The sequence below is a fragment of the Lissotriton helveticus genome, chromosome 8 (assembly GCF_964261635.1).
Source record: "Lissotriton helveticus chromosome 8, aLisHel1.1, whole genome shotgun sequence".
Classification (NCBI taxonomy): Eukaryota; Metazoa; Chordata; class Amphibia; order Caudata; family Salamandridae; genus Lissotriton; species Lissotriton helveticus.
In genome coordinates, this window is record NC_136069.1 from 1,297,113,215 (window position 1) to 1,297,138,124 (window position 24,910).

Sequence of the window (24,910 nt, forward strand, 5' to 3'; positions counted from 1 at the left end):
GCATCTTGGCGCTGAGCAGACAGAAGAAACCAACTTGACGAGTAAGCCTAATGTAACCAAGAAGGCGCCAAGAATCAATGTACTGCCCTAGCATCACTACTGTACTGTAATGGAAATGTTCTTAATAAAAACTCTTGAAATAAAAAAATTAAAAAAACTCCTCACAGAGCAGTCGGAGCACTCATCAGGTTTACAACAGTTTTATTGTCATCCCAGCAGACGCGTTTTGGGGTTCTTGCCTTTATCAATGTTGGTGAATGGCAATGTGCCACCTGTCAATTATTTAAAAACAGTCCTGGCTTAGCTCTCCTTGGACAATTGCAATTAGCAAGTGAAGACAGACTATCTTCAACATTGTTTTATACTTGCATGCCGCAATAATGACTAGTTTTTACGAAGTTGTTTTTTTTTTTACTGGTAACGCTCAGATATTATCACAGTCTTTAGTAGATGTTTTTACCTTGCTGGTTTAGAGCCATTACATTCATGAGGCATGCTGATAGTTTTCACTGCATTTCTGTTTTTCCAACCAGGAAGGGACAGATTAAAATCATTGAAGTCACTGTGTCCCTCATTCTTCTGCAATTGCTGTATCATACATCGCCTGCCCGCTGGTAAAGGTTAGTTAACCCATAACATGTCATTATAGTAACGATTGACTTCTGTCAACGGGTGCAATATTATCCTTGGCAGCAGTGGTTCAAGCAATCCATAGTTAAACATATTGTCCCAAATTGCCACTGAAATCATGCTGAAGTCTTGTGAACGGGTGCATTCTTCATGCGAGTGGCAGCACATATTATATTCCAAACAAAAACTCCTCACAGAGCAGTCGGAGCACTCATCGGTTTTACAGCAGTTTTATTGTCAGCCCAATAGACGCGTTTCAGCGTTCTTGCCTTTATCAATGTTGGTGAAATGCAATGTGCCACCTGTCAATTGTTTAAAAACAGTCCTGGCTTAGCTCCCATTGGACAATTGCAATTAGCATGTGAAGACAGACTATCTTCAACATTGTTTTATACCCACATGCCATAATAATGACTCGTTTTTACAAGTTGTTTTTTAATTGGTAACGCTCAGATATTATCAGTCTTTAGTAGATGTTTTTACCTTACTGGTTTAGAGCTGTTACATTCATCAAGCACGCTCATTCTTTTTAATACATTTCTGTTTTTCCAAGAATGCTGAAACGCACTTTCATTTTTTCCAGGGACCCGTCCCAAGATGTCTGCCAACACGTCCTTGTTGAAGTGTTGTCAGCCAATCAAATTTCAGCAAGGGAACTGTCAGATGTTCGGAGGATCCACGTTCCTAGATATTAAAAATTATGTTTTTCCCTTTACATCTCAAAAACTACTGTATGGATTTACACCAATTTACCAAAAGGGTGCTTTCTGGACTAACAGCTACCTTTCTGCTAAATTTGGTGTCATTCATTTAGTGGGAAACACACGTTTGTGACTCCCCCTCCCCTTTTTCTTGGCACCTGCATGACGGATCACCCCAAAACTTTCCATGCACAACAAGATGCAAATTGACATTTTTTCTGAAAAAATGAATGAAGATTTTTCAAATGGCACCAATTATAAAGGCAAGTCAAAAAAACGCTTTTCCAATGGAAACTAGGTCCTAACTTTAATTCAGGTTATCTTAAAATTCCAAAGTGCAAAATCCTGACGCAATTTCAAAGTGGATTTTTGAAAAGGGCTACAGCAAAATCGACTGGAAGGAATTACACCAAATGTGGCACAAAGCTAGATCTTGGTCCATAGAGCATGGTCTTTTGTTTTGGTGTCGATCCTTGTAGTAGTGTTTGAGAAATAGAGGTACACAAATATTTTTATATTTGAACGGTTGGGTTCAAGGGACTCTCACTAGAGACCTGCAAGCTCAACAAAAAAAAATCGAGCATTCTGACTGGCCAAGGGAGCTTTTTTCCCTTCTTGGTCTGGTGAAAGTGAGGATCTTATTGGCTGGCTGCAACAGGAACAAGCATTTGCAATGCATAAGGTCTCGCATTAGGAAAGTTTGAGCTATTGGTATTGTAAATGACACATTTTTTATATATGTGTTGGTTTTGAAAAATAGCAAAAATAATAGCTTTGTCATTTACAATGCCAATAGTTATAACTTGTGACACCTATAGCATTTGTAATGCAATAGGTGTTGTATTCACGTGACTTAGATGTATTGATATTACAAATAACAATGGCTTTGAATTTTTTTAATAATTAATACTTAAATAAAAGTTATTGTAATTTATAATAGCAATAGCTTAAACGTTTGTAAATAACTTTTGTGAAGAATATGTTCAGTGTATTTTATTGTGACGAAAATCCAAGAACAGAAGTGAAATACTAACCTCTTTTTGTGACATTTGTAATAAAGCTTGAAACATTGAGAGATCATATTTGACCCAGTTGTTGTTGAATGGTTGCACAGATTGATGCTGTGGTGGCGCTGAGTGATGTTGTGGCGGCGACTAGTGATGCTGTGGCATTCAATGATCCTGTGGTAGCGCATAGTGATGTTGTTGTGCCCCTTAGTGATGCTGTGGTGGTGCTGAGTGATGCTGTGGTGATGCGATAGATAGAGTGAGTGGGATAGATAGATAGAGTGAGGGCGATAGATAGCTAGACAGATAGATAGAGTGATGGCGATCAGTATCTAAATAAATAGATAGAATGAGGGCGATAGATAGATAGATAGAGTGAGGGCGATAGGTAGATAGATAGATAGAGTGAGGGCGATAGATAGATAGCGTGAGGGCGATAGATAGAGTGAGGGTGTTAGATAGAGTGAGGGTGTTAGATAGAGTGAGGGTGTTAGATAGATAGATAGATAGATAGATAGATAGATAGATAGATAGATAGATAGATAGATAGATAGATAGATAGATAGATAGATAGATAGATAGATAGATAGATAGATAGAGATGAATAGAGTGAGGGCGATAGATAGATAGTGAGGGCAATAGCAAGATAGATAGAGTGAGGGCGATAGATAGAGTGAGGGCGATAGATAGAGTGAGGGCGATAGATAGAGTGAGGGCGATAGATAGAGTGAGGCCGATAGATAGAGTGAGGGCGATAGCTAGAGTGAGGGCGATAGATAGAGTGAGGGCGTTAGATAGAGTGAGGGCGATAGATTGATAGATTGATAGATTGATAGATTGATAGATAGAGTGAGGGCGATTAGATAGATAGAGTGAGGGCGATTAGATAGATAGAGTTAGGGCGATAGATAGATAGATAGAGTTAGGGCGATAGATAGATAGATAGAGTGAGGGCGATAGATAGATAGAGTGAGGGCGATAGATAGAGTGGGGGCGATAGATAGAGTGAGGGCGATAGATAGAGTGAGGGCGATAGAGTGAAGGCGATTAGATAGATAGAGTGAGGCCGATAGATAGAGTGAGGGCGATAGATAGACAGATAGAGTGAGGGCGATAGATAGATAGACAGATAGAGTGAGGGCGATAGACAGATAGAGTGAGGGCGATAGATAGATGGATAGTTGTGTGTGGTTGTGGTTGTGTGTGCGTGGTTGTGTGTGTGTGGTGTGTGTTATGCTTTGTTTTGCTATGTTTTGTTATGCTATGCTATGTTTTGTTGTGTTTGGTATGCTATGCTATGTTTTGCTAGGCTATGATATGTTTTGTTTTGTTATGCTATGTTTTGTTTTGTTTTGTTATGCTGTGTTTTGTTAAGCTATGCTATGTTTTGTTATGTTATGCTATGTTTTGTTGTGTTTTGTTAAGCTATGCTATGCTTGGTTAGGCTATGCTATGCTTGGTTAGGCTATGCTCTATGCTTGGTTAGGCTATGCTCTATGCTTGGTTAGGCTATGCTCTATGCTTGGTTAGGCTATGCTCTATGCTTGGTTAGGCTATGCTCTATGCTTGGTTAGGCTATGCTCTATGCTTGGTTAGGTTATGCTCTATGCTTGGTTAGGTTATGCTCTATGCTTGGTTAGGTTAGGTTATGCTAACCCTGGGCGTAGTGGGCGTAGTGGGGCTCCGCGGAGCTACGCGGAGAGGGCGAGAAGCTACGCCCACTCCCGCACTCCGCGTAGCCCCACTACGCACCTCCCTCCCGCTCTCCCCTACATCCATTATTTAAGCAACTAGCCTTAATAAATCTATTTTAAACCACTTACCGTGTCCGGGGGCTCGTCCGGGGCTCCCTCTGTGAATAGCGTTGTCCTGGATACCAATGCGCATGCGCGGGTGGCCGCGCATGCGCATTTCTCCCGAGAAATGCGCATGCGCGGCCGCCCGCGCATGCGCATTGGTATCCAGGAAAGGACGCTATTCCCAGAGGGAGCCCCGGACGAGCCCCCGGACACGGTAAGTGCCTTAAAATAGTTTCATTAAGGGTATTTGCTAAAATACTGTATGTAGGGGAGGGCGGGAGGGAGGCGTGTGGCGGCCGACTCGGCTACGCTCACGGAGTGGGCGTAGTGTTGCCGGCTACGCTGTCTACGCAAAATGCGTAGGAGGCAACACTACGCCTACTCCGTGGGCGTAGCCGATTCCTCCGCCCAGGGTTAGGTTATGCTCCATGCTTGGTTAGGTTAGGTTATGCGCTAGACTTTGTTAGGTTAGGTTATGCGCTATGCTGGGTTAGGTTAGGTTATGCGCTATGCTTGGTTAGGTTAGGTTATGCGCTATGCGCTATGTTATGCGCTATGTTATGCGCTATGTTATGCGCTATGCGCTATGTTATGCGCTATGTTATGCGCTATGTTATGCGCTATGTTATGCGCTATGCGCTATGTTATGCGCTATGCTATGCGCTATGTTATGCGCTATGTTATGCGATATGTTATGCGATATGCGCTATGTTATGCGATATGCGCTATGTTATGCGCTATGCGCTATGTTACGCGCTATGCGCTATGTTACGCGCTATGCGCTATGTTACGCGCTATGTTATGCGCTATGCGTTATGTTATGCGCTATGTTATGCGCTATGCGTTATGTTATGCGCTATGTTATGCGCTATGCGCTATGTTGTGCGCTATGCGCTATGTTGTGCACTATGTTATGCGCTATGTGCTATGTTGTGCGCTATGTTATGCGTTATGCGCTATGTTATGCGCTATGCGCTATGTTATGCGCTATGCGCTGCGCTATGTTATGCGCTATGTTATGCGCTATGCGTTGTTATGCGCTATGTTATGCGCTATGTTATGCGCTATGCGCTATGTTGTGCGCAATGTTGTGCGCTATGCGCTATGTTATGCGCTATGCGCTATGTTATGCACTATGCAATGCGCTATGCGCTGTTATGCGCTATGCGCTATGTTATGCTCTATGTTATGCGCTATGTTATGCGCTATGTTATGCGCTATGCGCTATGTGTTGGGCTATGTTATGCGCTATGTGTTGCGCTATGTTATGCGCTATGCGCTATGTTATGCGCTATGTTATGCGCTATGTTATGCGCTATGTTATGCGCTATGTTATGCGCTATGCGCTATGTTATGCGCTATGTTATGCGCTATGCTATGCGCTATGCTATGCGCTATGCTATGCGCTATGTTATGTGCTATGTTATGCGCTATGCTATGCGCTATGTTATGCGCTATGCTATGCGCTATGTTATGCGCTATGTTATGCGCTATGCGCTATGTTATGCGCTATGTTATGCGCTATGTAATGCGCTATGCGCTATGTTATGCGCTATGTTATGCGCTATGCGCTATGTTATGCGCTATGTTATGCGCTATGTGATGCGCTATGTTATGCGCTATGTTATGCGCTATGTTATGCGCTATGTTATGCGCTATGCTATGCGCTATGTTATGCGCTATGCTATGCGCTATGTTATGCGCTATGCGCTATGTTATGCGCTATGTTATGCGCTATGCGCTATGTTATGCGCTATGCGCTGCGCTATGTTATGCGCTATGTTATGCGCTATGCTATGCGCTATGCTATGCGCTATGTTATGCGCTATGCGCTATGTTATGCGCTATGTGCTGCGCTATGTTATGCGCTATGTTATGCGCTATGTTATGCGCTATGTTATGTGCTATGTTATGCGCTATGCTATGTGCTATGTTATGCGCTATGTTATGTGCTATGCGCTATGTTATGCGCTATGCTATGCGCTATGTTATGCGCTATGTTATGCGCTATGCTATGCGCTATGTTATGCGCTATGCTATGCGCTATGCGCTATGTTATGCGCTATGTTGTGCACTATGTTATGCGCTATGCGCTATGTTATGCGCTATGTTATGCGCTATGCTATGCGCTATGCTATGCGCTATGCTATGCGCTATGTTATGCGCTATGCGCTATGTTATGCGCTGCGCTATGTTATGCGCTATGTTATGCGCTATGCTATGCGCTATGCTATGCGCTATGTTATGTGCTATGCGCTATGTTATGCGCTATGTGCTGCGCTATGTTATGCGCTATGTTATGCGCTATGCTATGTGCTATGTTATGCGCTATGTTATGTGCTATGCGCTACGTTATGCGCTATGCTATGCACTATGTTATGCGCTATGTTATGCGCTATGCTATGCGCTATGTTATGCGCTATGCTATGCGCTATGCGCTATGTTATGCGCTATGCGCTATGCGCTATGTTATGCGCTATGTTATGCGCTATGTAATGCGCTATGCGCTATGTTATGCGCTATGTTATGCGCTATGCGCTATGTTATGCGCTATGTGATGCGCTATGTTATGCGCTATGTTATGCGCTATGTTATGCGCTATGCTATGCGCTATGTTATGCGCTATGCTATGCGCTATGTTATGCGCTATGCGCTATGTTATGCGCTATGTTATGCGCTATGCTATGCGCTATGTTATGCGCTATGCTATGCGCTATGTTATGCGCTATGCGCTATGTTATGCGTTATGCGCTATGTTATGCGCTATGCGCTATTTTATGTGCTATGTTATGCGCTATGCGCTATGTTATGCGCTATGTGCTATGTGTTGCGCTATGTTATGCGCTATGCGCTATGTTATGCGCTATGTTGCGCTATGTTATGCGCTATGTTACGCTATGTTATGCTGTGTTTTGCTATCCTATGCTTTGCTGTGTTTTGCTATCCTATGCTTTGCTGTGTTTTGCTATCCTATGCTTTGCTGTGTTTTGCTATCCTATGCTTTGCTGTGTTTTGCTATCCTATGCTTTGCTGTGTTTTGCTATCCTATGCTTTGCTGTTTTATGCTTTGCTGTGTTTTGTTATGCTATGTTTTGTTGTTTTACTATGATATGCTATGTTTTGCTATGCTATGTTTTGTTTTGCTATCCTATGCTTTGTTTTGCTATGTTTTGTTATGTTCTGCTGTTTTGTTCTGCTGTTTTGTTGTGTTATGTTATGCTATGCTATGTTTTGTTTTGTTATGCTATTCTATGTTTTGCTATGCTATACTATTCTATGTTTTGCTATTCTATGTTTTGTTTTAAGTTATGTTATGCTATGTTTTGCTATGCTATCCTATGCTTTGTTTTGCTATGTTTTGTTATGTTCTGCTTTTTTGTTCTGCTGTTTTGTTGTGTTATGTTATGCCATGGTTTGTTTTGTTTTACTATGCTATGTTTTGTTTTGCTATTCTTTGTTATGTTATGCTATGTTTTGTTTTGTTATGCTATTCTATGTTATGCTATGGTTTGTTTTGTTATGCTATTCTATGTTTTGCTGTGTTATGCTTTGTTTTGTTATGTTCTGCTGTTTTGTTATGCTATGTTTTGTTATGCTATGTTTTGTTATGCTATGATTTGTTATGCTATGTTTTGTTATGCTATGTTTTGTTATGCTATGTTTTGTTATGCTATGTTTTGTTATGCTATGTTTTGTTGTGTTATGTTATGCTATGTTTTGTTGTTTTACTATGATATGCTATGTTTTGCTATGCTATGTTTTGTTTTGCTATCCTATGCTTTGTTTTGCTATGTTTTGTTATGTTCTGCTGTTTTGTTGTGTTATGTTATGCTATGCTATGTTTTGTTTTGTTTTACTATGCTATGTTTTGTTTTGCTATTCTTTGTTATGTTATGCTATGGTTTGTTTTGTTTTACTATGCTATGTTTTGCTATTCTTTGTTATGTTATGCTATGGTTTGTTTTGTTATGCTATTCTATGTTTTGCTGTGTTATGCTATGTTTTGTTATGCTATGTTTTGTTATGCTATGTTTTGTTATGCTATGTTTTGTTATGCTATGATTTGTTCTGCTATGTTCTGCTATGTTTTGTTCTGCTATGTTTTGTTCTGCTATGTTTTTTTCTGCTATGTTCTGCTATGTTTTGTTGTTTTACTATGATATGCTTTATTTTGCTATGCTTTGTTTTGTTATGCTATGGTGTTTTGTTGTGTTTTGTTATGCTATGCTTTGTTGTGTTTTGCTATGCTATGTTTTGTTGTGTTTTGCTATCCTATGCTTTGTTTTGTTATGCTGTGCTTTTGCTATCCTATGCTTTTGTTTGTTATGCTATGCTATTCTGTGTTTCGTTATGCTATGCTATGTTTTGTTATGCTATGCTGGTAAGGGTATGTGAGGGTGTGTGTGTGAGTGTGTGTGAGGGTGAGTGAGGGGGGTGAGGGTGTGTGAGGGTGAGTGAGGGGGTGAGGGTGTGTGAGGGTGAGGGGGTGTGAGGGTGAGAGGGTGAGGGGGTGTGAGGGTGAGGGGGTGTGAGGGTGAGGGGGTGTGAGGGTGAGGGTGAGGGGTGTGAGGGTGAGGGGGTGTGAGGGTGAGGGGGTGTGAGGGTGAGGGGGTGTGAGGGTGAGGGGGTGAGAGTGTGTGAGGGTGTGTGAGGGTGTGTGAGGGTGAGTGAGGGTGTGTGAGGGTGGGTGAGTGTGTGTGAGGGTGTGTGAGGGTATGTGAGGGGTGTGAGGGGTGTGAGGGGTGTGAGGGGGGTGAGAGTGTGAGGGTGAGTGTGTGAGGGTGAGAGTGTGTGAGGGTGAGGGGGTGTGGGTGAGGGGGGTGAGGGGTGTGAGGGTGAGGGGTGTGAGGGGGTGTGAGGGTGAGGGGGTGTGAGGGTAATGGGGTGAGTGAGGGTGAGGGGGTGAGTGAGGGTGAGGGGGTGTGAAGGTGAGGGGGTGTGAGGGTGTGAGGGGGTGTGAGGGTGAGAGGGTGTGAGGGTGAGAGGGTGTGTGAGGGTTAGAGGGTGAGTGAGGGTGAGGGTGTGTGAGGGTGAGGGTGTGTGAGTGAGGGGGTGTGAGGGTGAGGAGGTGTGTGAGGGGTCAGGGGGTGTGAGGGGGTGAGGGCAAGTGAGGGGGGTGAGGGCATGAGGGTGAGTGTCTCCAATGAATGTCGCTGCTTCGCCTTCTTTGAAAATGTTCAGTGCTGCAAATAGAGCATGCCGCCCTAATTATCACAGCATGAGGCCCCAAAGTGATAATAATCACAGCATGCAGAGAGGCGCCCCACGCTGCTGGAGCACTCAACTGTGCATTAATTATAGTTGAGTGCTCCAGCAGCCTGAGGCACCTGTTGACATGCTGTGATAAGTGGGTCTCATGCTGTGATAATTGTTGCGGTGCCTGAGGAAGTGGAGACTCCTGCTGGGATAATTGGTCTTGTGGGCCTCGGGAAGTAGAGTTTCATGCTGGGATAATTGGTCTGGCGGCGCTTGCGGTGCCTGACGTCTAACAAACGTGCACAAGCTGCTCAACCTTGTTCCACACCATTCCACACCATTGGCTTACTCCGTAAAATCTTTCCACTCCTACCTAACTCAATAAGAAAAACTCTCGTTCAGGCACTGATTTTGAGCCGAATCGATTATTGCAATGGTTTGCTGCTCTCTGTCAACGAAGGAGTGTTAGACAAGCTACAGGTTATTCAGAACACGGCAGCTCGCCTTGTTTTGAATGCCCCCTCGAGAACTGCATCCAAACCCCTCCTCGAACAATTGCACTGGCTCTCAGTCAGACAAAGGACGAAATTTAAAATATGCTGCCTAATTCACAAGTGCTTGAATGGACAAGGACCCGTTTATCTTGAAAGGAGATTTAACCCATATGTTCCAGCACGGTCTCTCAGATCAAGCAGCAATTTCCTCCTTGTGGTCCCCCAGTTTAAAAAAGCTAGACATGGAGGTAGAGCCCTATCCACCATGGGTCCTAAGATGTGGAATAAGTTACCTTTGGCTTTAAGGTTATGCAAAGAGCACCTTATTTTCCGTAAACAGCTAAAAACTATCTTGTTCAAAAACGAAATTTAAATGCCATTCAATTGTATATCTGCTATTTTACTGGTCATAAAGCGCAGAGATACTCCTGGCGGAGTGATTCAAGCGCTATATAAACTCACAAATAAATAAATAAATAAACCTTGAAGCGCGTTCACAGACCTGGGTCGGCTCGTGCCCAGGTCTGTATCGGGCTCGTTCACAGCTGTTACTCCCTTGACAGGGATGAAGGCGGCTATAAGTCTCGTTGGCGGCAGCGCTTCGCACTGCAACGCCAGCGAGACCTAACAAAAATGTTACTTAAGCCATTACAGGTCTCATGGACATAGCCTCCTGTCCTGAAAATAACTAGATATAAGGAGACGTGGTAGGAATACCCTGATTCCCTCGCCCCTGTGGGGTGAGCGGTTCCAGAGGGACTCCCTATGTGTCAAAATAAAAAATTGCTTTTTTTTCATAGTGTTCCCATGGGTTCGCAGAGGGGAAAAAAACATCACCCATCATAGTGTTTTGTATTAATATGGCCACCAGGTTGGGACAGTACCCAGAGGTCTTTAGGTTTAAATATTTGGGGAAAGAGCGGAAAGTGGAGCAATGCTTCCCAAGCTGATTTTGGCCCTCGGGATCCCACCCCCCTGGGGATTGCCATATAATATTAAGGGGAGGGAGGGTGTGTGGCCCTCCCTGGGCCGATCACAGCTTGGAACTATATTCCCCAGGGCACGGTATACATGATAAAGTGGAGGAGGCAAATGGACCCATCCCTGGGCTGATCACGGCCCCAGGCACCCCAGAACCTGCCATACATAGTAAAGGGGAGTCAGCGCATGGTCCCCCTTAGTCGGCCATAGGCCCAGGAACCCTCACCCCATGGCTTGCCATGCCTAGTACAGGGGAGGAAGGCGTACAGCCCCCCTCCCCGAGCTGATCCCTGCACCAGGGACCTAATCCCCTGGAGACCGCCATATTTATTTACACAGAGGTGGTGGGCCTCCTCCCTGAGCCCAGGGTTAGCTCTACAATGAGTCCTGTGGAGCCCGTCCCCAGGACAACATTTGCTAGCCTGCAAGAGCGCAGGCAGGGACATCTTGCCTGCTTCCTGCCATTGGGTAAGAGCAGATATTTGTTTCCCTACCTGTGCTCTTGCAGGAAGGGAAATTCCGATTGTTCCAGCCAGAAGGGAGCTTGAAAAATACCTTCTTCCGATGCACCCATCAAGGATACATGTGGGGAGACTGTGGGGTGTGGGTGCCATAGGGCTCCCTCTGCAGCTCCCCCTGCAGCCCTAAATGTTGTTTGCTGTGAGTGCCTTGGGTGGACACAGGGGCACCCACATAAGGCCCTGGGGCCTGCCCTCTCCTCTTAATAAAAAAAAGGCCAGGGGGATTGGGTCCTCAGGAGCCAAGGTGGCTTGAGGAGTAGGGCTGCACGCTCCCACTCATTAATAAAAAAGGCCCCCTCCCCGAAAAATAAAAATAGGCTGCAGGGGAAGGGGTCCTTGGAACCTATATATGCTTAAAGAGGGCGGGGCATCTTGACCCGTCCCCCTAAATAAATGAGTACAGCCCAGGAGATGGGATCCCTGGGGCCTGTAAAGAATCGGGAAGGAGGGGTTACATGTCTCCTCCAGAATAATGATTAGAAAAGGGCGTCCGGGGTGGGGACAGAGACACTCAAAATAAAAACAAATGAATAATACATGAGCGGCAGGACCCCCTCATTTATTATTCACTGTTCCTTGAAGGAGCACCCCGTGATGCCCTGCAAAGGCAGTAAAAAAATATCCTGCTATTCTTCTAGGTCATTGAATACATGACCCCAGGACAAATTACCATATTTTGCAAAAACACTCTTAGCTGGAGCTGCATTCTCTTCAGCTGGAGTGCAAGACCCTTGTGGGGTTGTTTTTATGATAGAGTTTTGCGAACTGAAAAATGTTAAAAGAAAGACTCAAAGACATGGTTTTATTTAATTTTTGTAAACACTCAATATTCTTTAACACTTTTTCAAAATTTCACAGCCCACAAAATGCAATAAAATCTATATTAAAAGAACAACTCACAGAAATATTCATTTAATTTTTTTAAATTAAAACTTTATTCCTTTTTTTATAATAATCACTAATACTAAACATTGCAGCGTACAAATTACTCAAATATACATTTGATTAAAATATTGGTGCTGTGTGAGGAAAGATCCGCTGATATATATTGATGTGCTCACCCCTGATAAAGCCAGTAGGCCCACTTTTTATATTTTGGTGTAGTCACTGTTTGACAAAGTCAGTAAGTCTGCCTGAAAGCCTGCATTTTGAGAAAAAGTGACAGAAGGTGTATTAGTAGTCTGACTCCTAATGAGAGTGTGGGGTAAGAGGTATACAGGAGTGTCAGATACTGTCTCTAAAATAGAAACACACCTATTTGCGCATGAGGTTCGCAGATCTATATTTGTGTCTATAAGTATGTGAGTACATGGAAAAGCAGTTTGAAGTATTTGACTTGTTTTTCTTTGTGAGTTATGAATATAAATTTAAAAAAAATGCATAGTGCAGCTATGCAGGGCAAGTACTATACAGAGTGAGGCCTGTGGTCTGTAGGGCTGGTTCACAGCCCTGTGCCCAGAGCCCCATGTGCACTGCCAGAGTCTTTCAGTGTTGACTGAGTGACAAGGGGGCTACACAGATCCAGGCTTTTGTTCATGACCTGATCCCAGAGCCCACTACTCATGGCATAGTTGGTGCAGGGCCTGGCTTGGTGTGCACTGTTAGAGGCTGTATGTAGATGGTTCAGTTTTACTGTGGTGCTAGAGAGCCTGTATCCAGAGCCCACAGGTTAATGGCCATAAACTAGGCTTTAGGCAATGATTTGCTTCACATAGCCGAAAGGATTTCCACAGCTGTTTCCCATGCAGGAGTTAGAGCTATGGGCCTGGGCATAGGCTGGACCAGACTTTTCTGCCAACCTGCTCTCTTCATGTCCAAAAGCTATGCATAGTGAAGGTTGGTTGTCTAAGAAGTGGATGCAGCATATCAGCATAAGAACAGCAATTCACTGATAAACGTTGTTAATGGTATACCACGGGTTCTCCTACTCATAACACATTGATATATGCATAAAAAAGCTCATGAATTCACTGCAAAACCACAAGTGATGTGAAGACGTGGTTATGGAAAATGAGGAAAACACCTGAAATTGCCCCTGATGGCTAGCTAAGCGGTTGTATGTGATTTCATAGAAAAACTATTTAATGGAATACCATTATTGAGAAACGATTTCACCTAAACTGTTTAATGGAAATGTTAATAATTAATGGCCTTTACTGTTTTATAGAAACCAATTCATAGAATTGGCTTTTGCATGCTTATTTTTAAGATGTAAATGTAACAGTTGCAGGTCTTACTTTCAGAAGCAGTTTTGTCAGAAGTATTTATTCAGTGCTGTACTTCAGGGGACATTATTTCAGATTTATATATTTTACATTGTCATACAATTACTTAGGATACTTTTAATCCGCTGAACCCTTGCCACCCCTAAACTTCATCCATCCATGACCCCTCACCACCCCTAAACACTGTCAATCCATGGCCAATAAAAGCTCTTACCACATCCACACTACACCTATCCCTGAACCCTAAAAGGTCTTTCTACCCCTTAACTCCACTCATCCCAGAAAGCTAAAAACCCATCACTACACCTAAACTCCAACCATCCCTGACCCCCAAATTCCACCTGTCCGTTAAAGCCCTTTCTACCCCTAAGTTCCCCCTTCCCTGAACTATATAACCCTTCATAATGCCTAAACTCCACACATTCCTGAACCCTAAAAGCCCCTTTCTACACCTAAAGTCCACCCATCCATGACCCCTTAAAGACCCTCACCAAACTCAAACACTCCCTGGACCCTTAAAAAAAGTTACTGCCCTTAAACACTTCCCATCCTTGACCCCTAAAAACACTCACCACCCATAAACTCTACCTATCCCTGAACCCTAGATAACACTTTCTACATCTAAACTCCGCCCATCCATGAATCCTTTAAACCCCTTACCACTCTAAACTCCACCCAATCCTGAGCCCTAAAACCTCCTCACCACCTCTAACCTCTTAAAAACCCTCACCAGCCCTTAACTTCACCCATTCCAGATACCTAAAAAAATCCAAAGCTCACCCATCTGTGAACACTAAAAGCCCTATCCTATGCCTGAACTGCACCAATTCCTGACCTCAAGAAAGCCCTCACCTCCCCTTAACATTATGAATCCCTGAAACCAAAAAACTCTTGCTAATCCTAAACTCCACCCAAGTTTAATACATTTATGGATTTTTTCCTTAAAATTATCTTTCTCTTAAAAGGTTTCATTTAATTTTCGATTTAAAATGTGTTTTCCATGATTTGTTTTTCTCCAATGTGGTTTCTTAATTTTCATTTTTCCATGAATAAACACACATCAAGCTAGGCGAACCACAACTCTTGTCTGTGTCACTAAATGTTCATGAGCTCAACCACAACATCACTGATACATCTCTAAGAACATCAATAGTGACATCACTGATGATATTATATACAACATCACCAATGGCATCATTGTATGGTGAATTTTAATGTGCCTCACCCTTTGCAGAGTATCTTCAGATCATGGCTATGTCCAGCATGAATTCAGGGGAGGGAAGCTGTGGCAAGGGTGTAACCAAAAGCCGCACACTGTTCATTGCTGAGTGTGCTTGACTGTAGACTATTTCCAGTAGGTACCATCTGCATTATTGCAGTACTCAGGGGTGGCCTACAACCGCTCCCTGTGCGCGGTTGCTCGGTTTTCAATGAACAAACATTGTGGCTATTCCCAGCAAGCACAGGACATGAACAGAAGCCACACTGGGCATAACTGAACTTCACCAAGAATATGTAAGAGGAAAAGTAACTGCAGTCCTTGAAGAGATTATAGAAAAAACCGCTGTATTTACGCTGCCAGCTTACCTATGTCAAATATAAAAACATGCGTCACTTTAAGGTAAAGGTGTGGCGCAGTGGCCATAGAGGCTGGTCCAGAGGGTGGGGCACACGGTTCGATCCCCAGTGCAGCCACGGCTCGTGCAGGGCGTTACACCAGGCGGTGACGTCAGGCAGAGGAGGGGCAGGGTGGGGGGTTGTAAAATGCGGTGTATGGACGATGTCAGGTAAGTACCGGAAAAAAAATAATAATAATTTCGTTACCCGCGCTGCATCACATTTGGCGATGCAGCGCGGACAACGAATTTTTTTTTTTTTTTTTTTTCGGTACTTACCTGACATCGTCCATATCCCGCATTTTACAACCCCCCACCCTGCCCCTCCTCTGCCTGACGTCACTGCCCGGTGTAACGCCCTGCACGAGCCGTGGCTGCCCCTGTGGCAGCTCAGCATCACGTGACTCTGGGCAATAGCTCACTTCATCTTTCTTCATCGAGACCCTTAAGGGGTGATGTGTTCACGCATTACAAATATGGATTATTATTATTCATATTTATATCCAATATAAATATTTAGTATATAAGCAAAGTCAATCTTATCATTTATTATGTCATTTATGATGAGTCATTCATTTGGGGGCGGGGGTAAGATTATGTTTGCCTAGCTACCCATAGCTGAGGAATAGAATTGTTTTTTTTATGGTTTGCGTCATAACTATAACATTTGATTCACTGGAGGTAACCACATTTTCTACATTTTTTTTTTTTTTTTTTTTTTTTTTTTTTTTGGGTTATAAACTTTTATTCGGTGTCAGCACATACACACAGCTCCACGCCTACAACCCTGGGGCCGGCAGCAACGTAAAAGAACAACAATACAATCACAGTATGAGCATGCGACGAAGCAGACCCGCCGCCTCCCAATGGTCAGTAGCCTCTATGCCGCCTTCATGTAGCGGAACTAACGTGACAAAGGTAACTCGAATTCCCTGTCTCGGTCTCACCCACCCATGTTGGTGCACACTCAATGTCTGTGTGGAATTAGATGTAGTGGTGTGGTATGCCTGTCCGAACCTCTAACCCAACACTAACCGCCCCTTAGAACTTCCCCCCCCAACTCCACCCCCCACTCTACCTGCCCCTGTGTGTACCTCTGCCCCCCTCCCAGAACCTTAGCGCCTCCATGCCCTGTCCGCCCTGTCTCCGCCCTCCTCTACGTCTGTCCCACTCCGTTGTGACTCCCTCCCCCCAGAGCAATCCCCACTATGCATGACCTGCAACCAGTAGTTCTCGGGGGAGACGCCTCCATCAAGCACTCAAGGTCCTCGTGGATTCGCCCATTCGAGCACTCGGACCCTCATGACCCACTCTATCTCTTCACATTGGATCGGGAAACCCAGTGCACTCTTCCTCGCTCTGTCTCTCCTCACTCCCCTCCTGCACCGAATCCGCATCCTCCCTACGGGCCACATACGTAAGATACAAGTCCCAGAAGTTTTTGGGTCTGCTGATTGGTGGGAGAAGCTCGCTATAGAGCTGCGACTGGGTACACCCATATAGCATGTCTCTGGACCAGCCACCTATGGTCGGGAGAGGTCCCCGCATCCAACATCGCGCCACCGCACGTCGGGCTAAGATTAGTCCCAAGTCTGCCATGCGACGTAACGCCGGTCGGAGGGGTCTGGAATAACCTAGTAATGCCAACGCTGGGTCAATCGGCAACTCAGTCTCCAATATCTGACCTAGCCCTGCAAAGACGTCAGCCCAGAATTTGTTAATGCCCGGGCAGGACCACGCCAGATGCATGAAGTCCGCCACCTGGGCATGACAGCGCTCGCACTCCGGTGTGTCTCGGAGGCCGTATCTACATAATCGCTCAGGGGTATAATATACTCTTTGTAAGAATTTAAAATGTATAAGCCTATGTCGAGCATTAAGGGACACCCTCCTAGTGTTGCGGCAGCAATACATCCACATGGAGTCGCTGATGGTCGCTTGCAGATCTCGCTGCCATGCCGCCCGGGCCTTGGAGAAAGGCTGTTTCCCGCCAGCTTGGCCCAACCTATACATCCGGGAGATAAGATGACCCGGGGACGAGTGTTTAATAACAAAAGTTAATTCTGGTGTCTCGGGAGGCTCTAGCATCGTTGGACCCAGCAAGGTCCGCAACGCCGCCCGTACCCTGTGGAAGTGGAAACGTTGCATTAACGTAGCTGGAGGTCGGGAGTGTACCAGTTGTGCCCAGGTGATCGTAGTCCCGTCCTTGAATAGGTCACCCAGCTTAAGTATACCCAATTGCCGAAGCGCGCACGTGACCCCCTTCTCTCGTAACGGTGAGAGCCAGACTGCCCAGTCTACAGGGGTGAGCGGGGAATACAGTATGTCGTGCCCATGCCCTCGGGCCAGTGAGTGCCATGCGTGGTTCGTCGCAGTAATGGAGTCCAGGGTACCCACACGACGAGGAGCCGGTTCAAACACCGTGGCTGGCGGGGGGAGAGGGGCAGTGAAGAGGGTCTCAAGTACCACATGTGGGATATTGCGGTCCCCGTGTGCCCAAGTATGTAAATGAGTTGCTTGAGCGACCCTATAGTACCTTTCCAGGTCCGGGGCCCCTAGCCCCCCTTGATCGTACGGGAGCGTTAAAACTTGCCACTGTACTCTCGGTTGCTTGCCTCCCCACGCAAGCCGTGTGAGGGCCTGCGTCAGTGTCTTGAAAAAAACCTTCGGTAATGTCACCGGGATGTTATTGAACAGAAACAGGAACCGAGGGAGGACAATCATTTTCATCAGGGCAATGCGTCCCGACAGGGATAACGGTAATTTGCACCACCTGTCCACATCGTCTGTCAATTTAGAAAAGGCCACCCCATAGTTTTCCCTCACCAGAATGTCAGGATCCGGGTGCAGTGGTATACCCAGGTAGCGGACCGGGTCGTCCGACCACTGCAGCGGATAATCCATCCCAAACTTGCTCGTCGTTGGGGTCAGTGGAAACGCCACAGATTTATTCCAATTTACTCTCAGTCCAGATAACGCTCCGAACTGCACTACTTCACGTAGCACAGAGGATAGGTTGTGCTCCGGATCTCTTACGTATAAGAGGGTGTCGTCTGCGTACGTAGAGATGCAGATCTTGTAGGTTGGGAAGCTGATGCCCTCGTGGCTATGGTATTCTGGCAGAGCGCACGCCAGAGGTTCCGCAACAAGGGCGTACAGCAGTGGAGAGAGAGGACAACCTTGTCTGGTGCCCCTGCGTATCGCAAACGCCTCCGTGACTCTGTTCCCCAGGCGGATTCTAGCCGATGGTTCATAGTACAATGCTCCCACCATTTGTAAAAAAGGCTCTCCCAGTCCTAGCTTCCGTAGCACTCTCGACATGAATGGCCATTCGACAGAGTCGAACGCCTTTTCCATATCTAGGAATACCGCCAGCGCCTTACATTCCGGCTTCACGTGTTGCATTGTTCCCAACACTGTACGTATATTATATGTGAGATTCCTAGTTGGGATGAAGCCGGCCTGTTCCGGGGCTACCAGTTCCGGAGCCAAGAGGGCGAGACGCGTCGCCAGAACCTTGGCATACAGTTTAGCGTCGACATTTATCAACGAGAGAGGCCTATACGAACTCCGTTCATTTGCGGGTTTCCCCGGTTTAAGTAGGGTAATAATGAGTGCTTCTCGCATGGAAGGAGGCATGCAACCCTCCAGACAGATGTCGTCAAACAGCGTCGACAAGTAGGGTAGCAGTTGGTCCTTGAAGGCCTTGTAAAAGCCCACCGTGAGCCCGTCTGCCCCCGGGGCACTACCGGATCTCATGCTGTTTAGAGCGTCCACAATTTCCTCCCTCTGAATAGGCATCATTAGGAACTCTCGCTGTGCGTTCGACAATTGCGGCATATTGATAAATCCTAAATAATCGTCTATCGCCCCCTCCATACCAGGTGACTTGGAGTCATAAAGAGTGGAGTAGTATTGTCGGAACTCTGCAAGTATTTGCTCCTCGTCGGTAAGGACCACTCCCGTGCTCGATATCAGCTCGCCGACCACAAGCTGACGCCTTTCAGTGCGGGCAATGTTAGCCAGCAGGGAGCCGGGTCTCTCGCCCTCTCCATCACATTTTCTACATTTGCTTAGAGCATAATTTTCTTTGTGCTCATAATATCCATAATATTTGATTTCAGTTGTTTTTGCACTGAATATCCGTTTGTCCTGCTGTACTTACATTGAATTTTCGTCATGCTCTTTGTTCACATGGTAATGTATCTTACAACACATTGATCTTTACCGCCCTCTCAAACTGTCTCGGAAAATCTATGTTTTGCACAAAATTGCATTGTGCCTCCTTCGCATAGAATTTTTTTCCTCTGTCATCTCGCCAAAACCGAATTAATATAACTGTCACTCTGAACATTTTGTGGGCAAAATATAGGGTATAAAGCCGAGTGCATGGGGCAGCAGCAACGAGGCAAAGCAAAAACTGACATCAGGCGTTGCAGAACCTAAAAACAGTTTGTCAATGAAAGTTGCCACCTGGCAGATCAGGTTAATGGGGGAATTAGGCCTGGCCAGGCGAGTCCTCAATCATGAGACCTTCCATCTAATAAATCAGTGATAAAGTACGGCGTCGTAATGATTCCTATTGATCACACTTCTTCTTTCCTCTCCCGCTTGCCAAGGCTTTTTAATTTTTTGAAGGATCACAACAAATTAACTCGGCAGCAAATAGGTTTCTTTCATATTGATCTGTCACGTGACATTATATTCCGTGCAGCATTTTGTCAACACCCACATTCTCTTCTACATGAAACACGATAAAAGACTAAAGCACAGACGCATGTGGCATAATTAAGCGGCAAAAAAACATCAACTCCAGCCTTTAAACTTTTAAAATCTATTGTGAATTTCTCGAGGTATTTCCAACATGGATATGTTTAAAGAACCATATGGATTTGCTTCAATAAAGTTCAGATAACAGAAATGGTTTGACCCACGTTGAGTTCTAGCTACATTGAACAGAAGGCCCTTTAACATTAGTGTTTTTGTTTTAGTGATACAGATGAACTCCATTAATCAGACTTTTCACTCATGATAGAGAAATGGTTCAAGTAAAAGCATAAAAAAGGAGGCAGAGAAAGAAGAGCCGGATTTTATAAGATATTTGAGATATTGAAAGAAGTATGGCACATTTAAAGATCTTGAATTATATTTTTATGAGAAAATAGACTTATTGATTCTCCTGCCTTTGACAATATTTTCTTCAGCGATTTTAGTAAATGGTTGTTGTCACTTCACGTCCTTCACCAAATGATGTATTCTTGGCTTAAATGTCAAGGTTTGTCACTTGTATTGATGAGATTTTTCTACATGCATATCTTACAGAGACATTTCATTACAATCAACATTCTTCCTTTCACTGCCAACAAACATTTCCAAATAAATTAATTATTTGCTTAACGAATGTGTACCGTCTTCTGTTGTCAGTCAGGAAATAAGTTGATCAACTTTGTAACAAAAGGCATCAGTGAACTGAGAAAGGCATAGTCAAGGACCCTTCTCCACGAATTCTTTAGCAACTTTTACAGAACACGAAAAATCACCTGCGTGGATTTTAAGGCATCGTCCAGTTTCTCTTTTCGTCCTTCCCACTCATAAATTGAACGTTCGCTATTCTTCTTAGACACTAGTGAGAAAAAACACAAAAGAAGAGGAAATCCCCAGTACACGTGATTTGAAGTTTAAGTTTATTCATAAACATTTCTGGCTACATGCCGACCGTGTTTAAGATTAAACATGCAGCAGAAAACAAAAATGTTAAGTCCGTGGCACATACAATTGTGCCATTATGAATTCAAACAAAAGTCATCAAGCTTTTGTGGTCACAAAAATTTGAGTTTGCAAAAAAGAAGGGGCAGAGGAAGCAAAAAACCTGATTGCAAAAAAAAAAAAATCAATGGTGGTTGCCAGAAATACGACATGACTTTCAGAGGGGAGACAATGTGAGATTACTTGTTTAAAACTAATATATGCAGGGATATGGACGCACGCTTAGGTAAAATCAAAAGAACAATAGTTGAAAAGAATGTTCTTAAGCATTAGACATTAACAGGATAAAGCCATTAAAAAGAAGACATAACTTATTTTGAGTATGGGTTTCTTTCTTGATGCTATTCATCAGTCCAACCTGTGATTATGGGATACTATAAAAAGAAGGGACTGCTATATAGGAAAGACCAGTTTTCCAGCTCACATCAATAGCGCCATGTTGGATGGAAGGTGTGAAAAAATCTGCCTCCTCTCTGGAAGAGGGGTAGGTTACTATTCGCACCTCAAACTATGATACAGTAAGTTCTAACTGATCTCAATCTGCAACTTTTAGTCAATGGACAAACATTGTGAGGTCACACTTTGATATGTCGCACATTTGGTATAAGCCATGAAAGGCATTTGTTCCTTGAGGAATCTCAGCGCTCCCATTTCGTGTTTTTAGGGAACTTTGTAAGCACAAGGTGTTGTCCAAGTTTTCAAATCACAAATTGTAATCTAGCTTCAGCAAAAAGCTATTTGAACTCTTACTATTTTCTTGCTTGAACTAAGGGCTATTGGCCACTGCCAATTAATTTTAATTCTTGGCAAGTCTGTTGTAGAAACTATTTTGTCATGCACATTCCACTAGTCCTTGTGAGTTTGTGCTGGATTTGTTGTTTGTTTTTCTCAGATGATGTCTGCATAGCTCTTAATTTCACCAGTGTCTTCTGGAGCTGTCCTAATGTAGTCATTTCTTTCAGTTCTTGAGTACCACTGTAACATTTTCAATCACCAGTTGTTTCAGCATCTATCAATGTCATTAATTCAGTTTGTAATAAGCAGGAACGTTGTGACTCTACAAGGACTTTTCCATTCACTACAGTAAGAGATCTTTCAATTACTTACTTAAGCAGATTATTTTGACCCACCAAATTGTGAACATAATTTCAAGTGCATCTTACCTTTGCAGTCTTTTAATACTGCTGGTAATGGGACTGCTTTTCAGGACTGTGTGAGATGCTAGGAACTTTGTTGTTCCAAATGACTTCACATTCACTTTTCTCATTGGTGTTTTAGATGTATCGCCCCAGCCTCCTAAGGAAATACTTAATTTCTGAATGAGTTTGAAATGGTACCTTTACTTTACTCTTCAAACCACTGGACTCTAGATATGGGTTGGATTTCTTGCTTACATCAATTTCCTTCACTAGCCTTCTTCTTTATCTGAAAATTCACTCAAGGATTTCCTGAATCCATGACCAAAGTGTGTGTCCTTCTGGGTGGGATGGGAAACTGAGGATGTTTTTCCACTTATAAACAACACTACCTAAGGCTTGTAATGTCCTTCTGTCCCAGTCCAGTGGCCATCAAATTTCAAAATGGGAAGTTGAAGGTGAACTCATCTCTGGCTACAAAGAAGTCTTAAGACTTTCCTGGCCCACACCCTCTTCTGCTAAGCTCTCTCCTTCTTAGTCCATTGCAAACATTTCAGGGGTGAGATGCTGGGCGCATGTGAGGGGGCATTGTTGGACAAGGCGAGGATAACACATGAAGCCATTGTTTTTTAGAAGGTGACTGAAGAAATGTTAGCTTTTCTTTGTTTTTGGACATCAATTTTGGAGCCCAGTGGCCTTCTATGTGGCTGTTTCCTTGCATTTTCTTTGTTCAGTAGACTACTATACCCTTCTTAATGCTGTTCAAGATATTACCTGGTGGAAAACCAAAGAGCTGGCTCTTATCTGAAAGGGATGTATGCAATATCTATTTCTCCTGTCACCTTGACTTTTATCCTGGTGCTTTTGGGCCTCTTCAGTGGCAAATAGCACCTGCTAGACAACCAGCCAAGTACTTACCGCAAAGTTTGTACTTACCCTTCAGAATAAAAAAAATCATTTGAAGCTCGAGGATTCCTCCATCAATGAGCCAAAGGTTCATGAAAATTAATTCTCTCACACCATTGTTGAATGGCAAACGTCAAGAAACAATATGAGTCAGCATTTATTGACTTTTATCGCGCTTCATTAAAGTAGTAGAGCTGCAGCAGCAGTCAGCGGTCTTCTATTGTGTCTCACATCGAGATGGAAGGTGTCATGTGAATTATTTTGTCCTGAAGATGGTCTCATAGATACACCACAAGGGAGACCGAAACATCGACGGCTTAATACAATTTTCCTTTTAGTTCTTGTTAAGACTGAATTTGGGTGATCTAGATACTATGTATGGGACAGACTCCATATTTGTTCTTTATATGGAATGGGTTATGTTACATTGATGATCAGCAGAATCTTACTTAGAACGACTTGAAGTTCTGTTATCAATGTACTGCAGTATTTTCTGTTTTTGAACCCCCAATGAAATACTCGCTGTTCTTGAAATATAATCAATAAGAAACACAACCAGTGTTGTAAATTGATTTTGTATCTTGAATAACGTATATGAGCAAGGTCATAAATTGACTTATTAATGTCATGGTCGTACATCTGATACAAAAGATAGAATTCAGCAAATTCGATAATGGAATATACCCCTTTTAGGCACTATTACCTGATATTTAATTACCCAAGGCCACAAGGGTTTATTGTGTTCCCATTTGTTAATCGAATACCTGTCAGAATTAGGAATGTTGTCTCTGCATCCTGTTGATTATGCAGGTGAATGCCGATTCTAAAAGGTTTACTGTACATAGAATCACAATTTAATTAAAGATAAGGAGGCTAGACATATGCATACACGTTTTTTCACTTCTTCTGAGCAGCAACACTTCAAAGTTTCCAGAACCAGAACTTTAGGACTACATGACAATCACTAGAACACTCAAGTCCTCTTAAATTCCTCTGGGATGTGGATGAGCGAGAGTGATTGGGCTTCTGTGCAGGGTACCTGCAGAAGGGTGATTCAAAACATGCGGTTAAAGCTGATACATTTTAAATGTGTACATAGGGATTATGTCACAACCACAATGGCTACACAGATTCGATCTGACCAAGCAGGAACACTTCCCCAGATGCTGGTCAGCGCCTGGGTCTTATATCCATATCCATATGTGGTGGGCGTGCCCTATTGTGAGAGCTTTCTGAGGTGAGGTGATTCAAATGCTGGGGGTTTTGACTGTACTATAATTGTTGCCCATGATGCAGCTGTGCCTTTTCGGCTTGGTGACCTGATTCAAACCCACTAGATATGCAGAGAATGTAGTAGAACTGGATCTAGCCGTAGTGAAGACATTTGAAGCAATATGACAAATGACTAACTGGTCACCTACTAAGAAACAATGGCTATGGGAACTGACACCATGGATGCGAGCAGAATGAGGGGGTAAGACACAGACTGGTATACAGAGGGACTGACCATGGGGGTAGAATGGAGTGAGACATATTGGAGACCTGCTTACAGGAAGAAATTGAGGAACCTGTTCTAGAGGATGGAACTGACTCAGATGAGTGAACAGTGACTATGCCGGAAAGCTTGAGCGGAAGTGTGTTCACAAGTCATCATCGCAACCATGTGTGCTGTATACAGTTCTAGTTATGTTACTTGAATATCAAGTCCTGGCTTTTTGAGAGACGCATGTTTGCGAAGGAATACCTCTCTATCTGGGACTGTCTCTTGATAATCCATTTCAGAGTTCAGTTTGGGAATTTGGTTTAATTTTTATATTGCCCTGGAAGGAATGGGTCTTCCCAAACCAATTTGGTGGAGACTTACTTCCTGTCCACTTTCACTTACTGTTCACGGTCATAAGACTTGTTAACGTATAAAAGGAAACTGGGCAG